Source organism: Chrysochloris asiatica, unplaced genomic scaffold, assembly GCF_000296735.1.
Source record: "Chrysochloris asiatica unplaced genomic scaffold, ChrAsi1.0 scaffold00061, whole genome shotgun sequence".
NCBI lineage: Eukaryota > Metazoa > Chordata > Mammalia > Afrosoricida > Chrysochloridae > Chrysochloris > Chrysochloris asiatica.
The window spans coordinates 1,548,848-1,558,245 of NW_006408579.1; the positions used below are offsets into that span (position 1 = coordinate 1,548,848).

Here is a 9,398-nt window from a genome sequence, read left to right on the forward strand (position 1 = left end):
GGAGGGAGAAGGGCTGTGTGTTGGCAGCCGGAGGGAAGGGGGATGGGCCTGTGTGGTGTACCCTTTGGGGTTATTTAATAATGCATAGAGGGGATTGTAATCATTGCAGTGAAACAAAATACGATAGGATGAGTGTAAAGCTGATGTTCTCCCATGTAAACCTTAAAATAAAAACTTAAAAAAAAAACTTAGAAAGAAGGTTTGATTAGCCATTTCTTTTTGGACTAGTAAAGGGGATAATAGTTTAAAAATAGGTTATTGGATCTGATAGGTTTGAGACCAAAGTGGAGACTGTGGTATTGTCTGTTGAAAGTAGCAAGGGACTAATGATGAGGTTGTGTGTTTCCAGTGAAGAGGCAGTAACTGCCTACTAAGATGGTCTTTTGGGTAGAAAGAATCTTCTTGAGGAAATTACTCCTTTCCAAAATTCAGCATTTACCTTCATCAGAATCTGGGGTACTTGAGTCAATTAAATATAGGAAATGATCCTCATGGTCAACTTATAGATATATATTGGGAGACAGTCCTTCTAAAAAGCTTATGCTCATCATCCTGGACAGCTTCTTCTAGGACCAGAATGCCTGGGTAGACATCACCAGCTGAACATGAATGCTGAGCAAAGGTACAGATTGCTGAAGAGAGACAAGAAGAGGCAGCCCCATCCTACAGTATAAATCTGGCTTCTCCAGCAGGGGCTTCTTTTTTGTACAGTGTTTGGGTGGGAACTGCCTCATTCATGTTCCTTGGATTTTCATTTTCTATGACTATCCTCCTTCCTTTCTCCCCCTCCCTTACACCTTTATACAGCCTTGCCCCAGGCAAAGTACAATACACATGATTAATGTTTTTTCACCAAATTACATTCACATTCTGGACTTGCTTTCCTCTGATTATACTCAATTCATTGACCTTGATTGGAGTTTGTGAGATCCACACATTTCAGAGTCTCTTGGTTTATTCCAACAGGTGGCTAATCACATCCATTGTGTATTAATTTTACTAGTTTATCTGTGCCCCTGATCTCCAAATCACAAGGTTGAAGGCTTCACACTATTGCTTCCACTGACAACACTGACATCAGCAATGAGTGCTGAGACAGTCGGGACTCCTTTCTTGTTCTGCACCAGCCTCTATAGCTGGGAGTTTTCCTGATTCTTATCGCAGTTTGATAAAGCAGATATCTGTCTCAGTCCAGCTCCCTACTAGCTCACATTGACATTGGGTGGCAAAATCTCAGCACAGAACATGATGAAGTCCGTTATGACAGTAACTATTATGACTCAGAGGAGGTAATGGAGGCATCAAGATATTTGTCTATGTTTTGTTTGTGTATGTGTAGTTTGTTATTGTTGAATTTATATAGTAACTTCCACTTTTATAGACTGGTTAGACAGGGAGTGATGAACGAATTCACTGAATGTTGTTAGGTACTGTCAAGTCAATTCCAACCCGAGTGAGCCTGTGTATAACACAATGAAACACTGCTGAGTCCTGCACCATCTTCATAGCTGTTGCTATGTTTGAGCCCATTGTTGTAGCTTCTGTGTCAATCCATCTTGTTGAAGATCTTGCTCTTTTTCACTGACCGTCTACTGAACATGGTGTCCTGCTCCAGGGCCTATTCCCTCCTGATAACATGTCCAAAGTATGTGAGATGAAGTCTTGCTATGCTTGCTTTTGGGAAGCATTCTGGCTGTACTTCTTCCAACATAGACTTGTTCCTTCTTCTGGTTTGTTGTTGTTGTTGTTGTTGTTGTTGTTGTTGTTGTGTGCCTTGGAGTCCATTCCGACTCATAGCGACCCTGCACAGAGTTTCTGAGGCTGTAAATCTTTACAGGAGCAGAAAGCCTCATCTTTCTCCCATGGAACAGGTGGTAGTTTCAAACTGCTGACCGTGAGATTAGCAGCCCGATTCGTAACCACTATGCTTTTCTGGTAGTCTATGGTATATTTAATATTCTTCATGAACATCATAATTCAAAGGCATCAATTGTTCTTTAGTCTTTATTCATTGCCCAACTTTCACATACATAGGAGACAATTGAAAAGACTATGACTTGGGTCAGGTGCACCTTAGCCCTCAAAGTGACATCTTTGCTTTAAACATTTTAAAGACATCTTTTGCAGCAGATTGTTGTTGTTAAGTGCCTTCGAGTTGGTTATGACTCATAGCAACCCTGTGCAGGGTTTCTGAGAAGCGACTGGTGAGTTTGAATGCAATACATCACTTGATCTCTTGACTGCTGCTTCCATGAGCGTTGATTGTGGACTCAAGTAAAATGAAATTATTAACAATTTCAATCTTTTCTCCATTTAAGGATTTTTGTTTTTGTTTCTTTTTCTGTTCAGATATGAACCATACTGAAATGGTCTTCTCTGATAGTCATCTGTAAGTGCTTCAAGCTCTCTTCACTTTCAGCAAGAAAGGTTGTGCCATCTGCATATCACAAGTTAATGAGTCTTCCTCCAATCCTGATGACGCATTCTTCTTCACATAGCCTAGCTTCTCAGATATGAACTATATAGGTTGAATGGTGGTGGTGGTGGTTGTGTGCTGTGAAGTTGATTCCAACTCGCAGTGACCCTGTGTAGGGTTTCAGAGGCTTTATGGGAGCAGAAAGTTTCATCTTTCTCCCATGGAGCAGCTGGTGGATTCAAACTTCTGACCTTTTGGTTAGCAACCCAACCAGTATCCCACTATGCTACCAGAGCTCCTTATACAGGTACAGGTTGAGTAAATATGGTGAAAAGGAGTTCTGGTAGCATAGTGGTTACGAGTTGACTGCTAACCTCAAGGTCAGCGGTTTGAAACTATCAGCTGTTCTGTGGAAGAAAGATGAGGTTTTCTGCTCCTGTAAACATTTACAGCCTTGGAAACCCTATACAGGTTCGCTGTGAGTCAGAACCGACTCTATAGTACACAACCACTACCACCACCAAGTATGGTGAAAGGATACAACCTTGACACATATCTTTCCTGATTTTAAATCATGTAATATCACCTAGTTTTGTTAAAATAACTCTCTTGGTCTATGTACAAGTTCTGTATGAACACAACTAAATGTTCTGAAATTCCCATTCTTCACAATTTTATCTATAATTTGTTGTGATCTACAAATGTCTTTGCACAGTCAGTAAAACAAAAGTCAACATCTTTATAGTATTCTTTGTTTACAGTCAATGTCTATCTGACATCAGCAGTGGTATCTCTTCATTTTCTTATCTGAATCTACCTTGAATTTCAGATAGTGCGCTGTTGATGTACTGCCGCAACTGTTTTTGAATTATCATCAGCAAAACTACATGGGTATGATATCAATGATATTATTCAATAATTTCCACATTCTGTTGAATCTACTTTGTTTTAAAAAATGGGCACAGATATGCATTTCTTCCAGTTAGTTAGCCAGGTACCTTGTCTCCCAAATATCTTTTAACAGATGAGTGTCCACTTCCAGCACTGCACCATTTGTTGAAGTACTCAGTTGGTACTCTGTCATTTCTTGGAGGCTTGTATTTCACCAATGCCTTCAGTTCAGTTTGGTTGTTCTCCTTCAATATCATTGGTTCTTCTGAAATGGTTGAATGTCAATAAATTATTTTTAGTACAGTGACTCTGTGTATTCCTTTCATCTTCTTATGATGCTTTCTATTTGTTGTCCTTTAATACTGCAACTCAATTTATTTTTCAGTTCTTTCAGCTTGAGAAATGCCAAGTATATTCTTCCCTTTTGGTTTTCTAAAAACTCCAAGTGTTTGCACATTTCATTATAATACTTGATTTTGTCTTCTTATGCCTCCCTTTGAAATATTCTGTTCAACTCTTTTACTTCATCATTTCTTTCACTCACTTTAGCTACTCTACATTCAAGAGCAAGATTCAGAATCTCTTCTGACATCCATTTGGTCTTTTTTTTCTTTCCTATCGTTTTAATGTACAATGCTTTCTTCATGTATGATATTCTTGATGTAATTCCACAACTTATCTGGTCTTTGGACATTAGTGTTCAATATGTCAAAGCTATTTTTTGTGATGGTCTCTAAATCCAGGCTGTACCTTGGCTCTCATGGTCTTGTTTTAATTTTCTTCAGCTTCAACTTGACTTACTATGGATAATTGAATGTCTGTTCTGCATGAGCTCTGGTCTTGTTTTGACTAGCGATATTGAGTTTCCCCATAATCTCGTCCCATTCATGTAGTTAATTTGATTCTTATGTATTCTTTCCAGGGAGGTCCACACGTGTAATTGCCATTTATGTTTTTTCTGTTCAAGGAATGGTCTTGTTAGGATTACCATATATAGACCTGGTGTGGCACTGTGGGCTAATGCATCAGACTGCAAAGTCATTTGAACTACAAGGTCAGTGGTTCAAGTTCACCAGCTGCTCCTTGAAAACCCTATACAGGGTTGCTATGGGTCAGAATCAACTTGACAATACTTAACAACAACAACAATATATAGATATAGTGTAAACCAATATACCAAATCCACTGAAATCTAGTTCATTTCAATTCACAGTGACCCTACACAGGGTTTCTGAGACTGTAAATCTTTACGGGAGTAGACCCCTCGTAGTTCTCCTGTAGAGTGGGTTTTGACCTCCCCCGTTGTGACTTGCGGCTCAAATGCTCCCCCCACTATGTCACATATGTTCTTTAAATGGAACATAGTTGGATAGTAATTTTCAAAGTATTATAAATGAAAGTTATTTCAAAACCTGTATTAAATATAGGTTACCTCTTTATGGTTTTTTTTCTCATAAAACTGTATTTTAATAGGTCTCAAAATTCTGTGACAAATTTTTGATCAAGTTGTTTCCATTTAAAAAGTACTGATATAAAAGAAACACAACCTAATAACTTAAAACTACTACACAAAAAAAGAAACAAAGGATATACAAAGTATTCCTTTCCTTCTGAAGGTTTTACAATTTATTGTTACCATCAACCAGTCTTTTACTAATAAACTTAAATGGCCAATTGAGACAAACCATTCTGAGACCTTTCTTTCCACCCCTGAGGAAGACTAGGATGCAGGGGTTAAGAATAATATTCATTTATCCTCAGAGCTTTCTGAGTAGACTTGGTGACCTTGCCAGCTCCAGCAGCCTTTTTGTCCACTGCCTTGAGGACACCCATGGCAACCGTCGGTCTCATATCATGAACAGTATAACAACCCAGTGGAGGATAATCAGAGAATTTCTCAATACACACGGGCTTGCCAGGAACCATGGCAACAATGGCAGCATCACATGACATCAGGAATTTAGGGTCATCTTCCAGCTTCTTACCAGAATGACGATCATTCTTCTCTTTGAGATCAGCAAACTTACAAGCAATGTGAGCTGTGTGACAGTCCAGCACAGGGGCGTATCCAGCTCTGGTTTGGCCTGGATGGTTCAGGATGATCACCTGAACAGTGAAACCAACTACTTTCATTGGGGAGTCATTTTTACTGTCACCTCTCACATTACCACAAACTTTTTTACACTGAAGCCTACATTGTCCCCAAGCAGAGCTTCACTCAAAGTCTCATTTCAACAGACTTTAGTTCAGTGGCAATGTTGAATGGAACAACGGTGACCACCATGTCCAATTTGAGAACACCAGACTCCTCTGCCCATAGGGACAGTGTCAGCCACCAATTCTGTAGACATCCTGGAAAGGCAGATGCAGGGTCTTGCCAACTGGATGAGTTGGTAGTAGGATGCAATCCCGAGCTTCAGGTAGCATGGTTCCACTAGTATTGCCATCCTTACAGGTGACCCTTGAAGCAAGGCATGTTAGCGCTTGGCCCCAGACTGTCGACACTATTGCAACCAGAAGTTGACATCAATGCTGCTGTGTTAAGGTTGTAGCCAATTTTCTTAATGTAAGTGCTGACTTCTTTAATGATGTCCTCACATCTCTCTGACTGTAGGGTCACTCAGTGGAATCCATTTTGTTAATACCAACAATGAGCTTTTTCACATCCAGTGAATAACCCAGAAGGACACAATCACAGGTCTGCCCATTTTTATAGATAACTAGCTTCAAATTCACCAACACCAGCAGCAACACCAGCCAGCCTGTGATGTTCCTGTAATCATGTTTTTTGATAAAGTCTCTGTGTACTGGGGCACCAATTATGGCCACTTAGTACTTGCTAGTCTCAAAATTTCCACAGAGAGATGTCAATGGTGACGTTACGCTCACAGTCAGCTTTCAGTCTGTCCAAGACCCAAGCAGCTTCCTTCTCAAAATTTTTGATGGTTATTTTGTCAATCCCACCACATTTGTAGATCAGGTGACTTGCCTGAATCTATGTGTCCAATGACAATGATGTTGATATGGATTTTTTTCTTTCCCATTTTGGCTTAGATTTTGTGATGGTTGGTGTAACACCTGTGTTCTGGCAGCAAAGGGAAAAGTTCAGGGAAGGGTGGCTGCTGCTCTGTACATTTCCTTATTATGCCAAAGACTGAAATAAATTTCTTCAGACTTCTGGTCTCAGTCACCCAGATCTTCTCATTTCTTATTGGTGTTCTCTGTGCACTTTGACTTTCCAGCATCGAAACTTTTGCTATTATTCTGCATTACTAAGAATCTGTGTCATTTTAGCCTCCTAATAGTTACAGCCCTCTCTTGTAGCACTTTCATTAGGTTTTTGATTGTGAAGATTCTTCCCTCACCAAATCAAGAATTTATGTCAGTGCATTTCTGTAAGGCTTTAGTTTAATGCCTTTCATTCTTCCTCATTAGGAGATACAATAAAAATAGCACAAGCTCATTATTTTCTCCAGAACTTTTAAATATTGAATGAATGTTAAACTGAAATCTAAGCATAAGAAATGCTCTAAATTGCACCTCATTTATTCACTCATTAACTTATTCCTTGCATGGGCATTTACTGGGCACTTACTATGTGGCAGACATTGTTAGTGATTGGAGATACTAAGATAACAAGTCATGGTCCCATTTCAAGGAACTGTCAAGGAGTTTAAAAGATAAGAAATGGGTATTTGTTGTTGCTGTTAAATGCTGTCATGTTGGTTCCGATTCATAGTGACCTTGTGTAGGGCTTCTAAGGAGTGGCTAGTGGGTTTGAACTGCTGACCTTGTGGTCCAGCGCATTATCCTGCAGTGCCACACCAAGACGCCAGAAATAGATATAAGCATATAAAAATACAGTTGCAACTTACTGTAGTGGGTACTACTATGGAGATATGCCAAAAGTTCAGTGATGTCACAAAATAATAATGATCAACTCTATTTAAGGTGGAGGGCCACAGAAGGCTTTACACATGAAGAGATGCTTGTACTAGGTTTTGAAGTAAACGATGTCCACTAAACACAGCAAAAAAGGGACATTTCATAAGGATAAAAGCATGTGCTAAAGTCCAGAGTCAAGTAACTTCTTAGAACTGGGATCAGTTCTGTGGGACTGGTGCCTAAGATAAGACCTTATAAGAGGCTGGAGAGGATTCAATGTCTAGATCTTAAATGATCTTGTGTGTCATGATAAACACTTTATGTTTCATTCAGTAATTGACAAGTGCTAAATTGGGAAGTGACATGATCACACGTGTGTTAGAAAAGATCACTATAGATATCATGTGAAGAGTAAATTGGATGAAGATGTGCTAAGAACATAAGATGTAAAGGGGTATAGCTGAAATTAATGAAGATTCCTGCTCCCCTTCTGTAGAGTAGACTTGATGCTGTAAAGCATTTACTTAACAAGGGGTATTTCCCAGCTCACTCCAGGTACAGCCGCATGACTAGTTCTGCCTAAAGGAATGCAAGTGAAAATGGGTCAGTCATTTTGATTATATGGCCAGCCTACCCCAGTGTCTTTTCTGTAATGTTCCACACTAGAAGTCTCTTGTTGAAGATGCTTTTGTCACAAAATGGGAGGAATCTGGGTCTGTCAGTAGGAGAAGAGGTATCCAGAAAAGCTATCTAACCAAAAACATCTATGTTGATCTTTGCATAAGTCACAAAATAATTCTTCATTGTGTTTAACCTCGGAGATTTAAAGAAGTGTTAACTTTTGACAGGGATAGGGAGAAGGAACGCCTCTTTATTTTAAACAAAAGAGAAGGCACACAGACAAATACATCTGTAGGTGGGCAGAAAGAAGCTGCCTAGGACCTATATTTTCTCTAAGAATTAGGAGAGAAAGACATCATGACAGAGTGATAAGAACAGAAATAAGGACATTAAGAAATGAGACGAATCTTCTGTGGATAGTGGAAGAAAAGCTCTATATAAACTCTATATAACTCTATATAATAGATGAAGACCACCAGTCAATTTGTTTTTCACCCAGTTCATCATCCTGTAGGCAGGAAGGTAAATTTTTAGGATTGATTCAAGGTTATAGGACTTCAGAATAGGTGCAGTGGAAGAATGAAAGAACATACTGGCTCAGTATGCTAGGACAGACCTAGCTATTGTAACAAAAGACTTAACAACCATTCAATGGCTTATATAATAGAAGAGTCTCATGTTAGGTACAAATCTAATACAATATAAAAACATGGGCAAAATGTATGGAACAGTCATATGAGAAAATTAAATAGTAGCAGGTGATGGGGAAGAAGACCAGAATACAAAATTTACCAAACTTGTGGCAAGTTTATGTTTTCTGACATATTGGGCTGATCTCTAAATAGTCCCAAACCTGAAAGCGGGTCTCTGCAAAGACCAAGACAGCTCCAGGAGAAGCTCTCTAGTTCTGATCCCAAGAGCAGGAAAGGGGTCTCCTAATGCTCAAAAGAATTAGGGAAGCTCCCATTTTCCCCTTTATCCTTTGCCTGTTATCGCACACTCCAATCTTTTAGCAATCCTGTGGCAGCAGTAGCAGTGTCAGTACCAGAATAACAATAGGGCCTTCAAGAGTCTAAAATTCTGAGGAGGAAACTTTTACTTTCTGATGGAAGGAGCTATGATCCCAAGAGGATGAGGTGAACTCATGCTGCAAAGTAGGGTTGTTGTTGTTGTTAGGTGCCATTGAGTTGGTACCGACCCATAGCGACCTTATGCACTGTCCGATCCTGGGCCAACCTCACTACTGTTGCCAGGCTTAGTCAATCAATGCGGCTACTTGGCCAATCCATCTCACTTGGGGTCTTCCCCTTTTTCTCTGACCCTCCACCTTACCAAATATGATATCCTTCTCCAGCGATTGCTCCCTCCTGACAATATATCTGAAATATGAAAGATGAAGTTTGACCATCTTGGCCTCCAAGGCGCACTCTGGCTGCACTTCTTCCAAAATGGATCTATTGGTTCTTTTGGAAGCCCGTGGCACTTTCAATATTCTTCTCCAACACCATAGCTCAAAAGCATCAATTCTTCTACAGTCTTCCTTATTCACTGTCCAGCTTTTGCGTGCATATGAGGTTATTGAAAA

At 39.7% G+C, this 9,398-nt stretch overlaps 1 pseudogene; it reads right to left on the reverse strand.

Annotated features, from left to right (window-relative positions):
* Positions 1 to 5,041: 5,041 nt before the first annotated feature.
* LOC102838222 lies at positions 5,042 to 6,351 on the reverse strand (annotated as a pseudogene).
* Between the last annotated feature and the right edge of the window lie 3,047 nt (positions 6,352 to 9,398).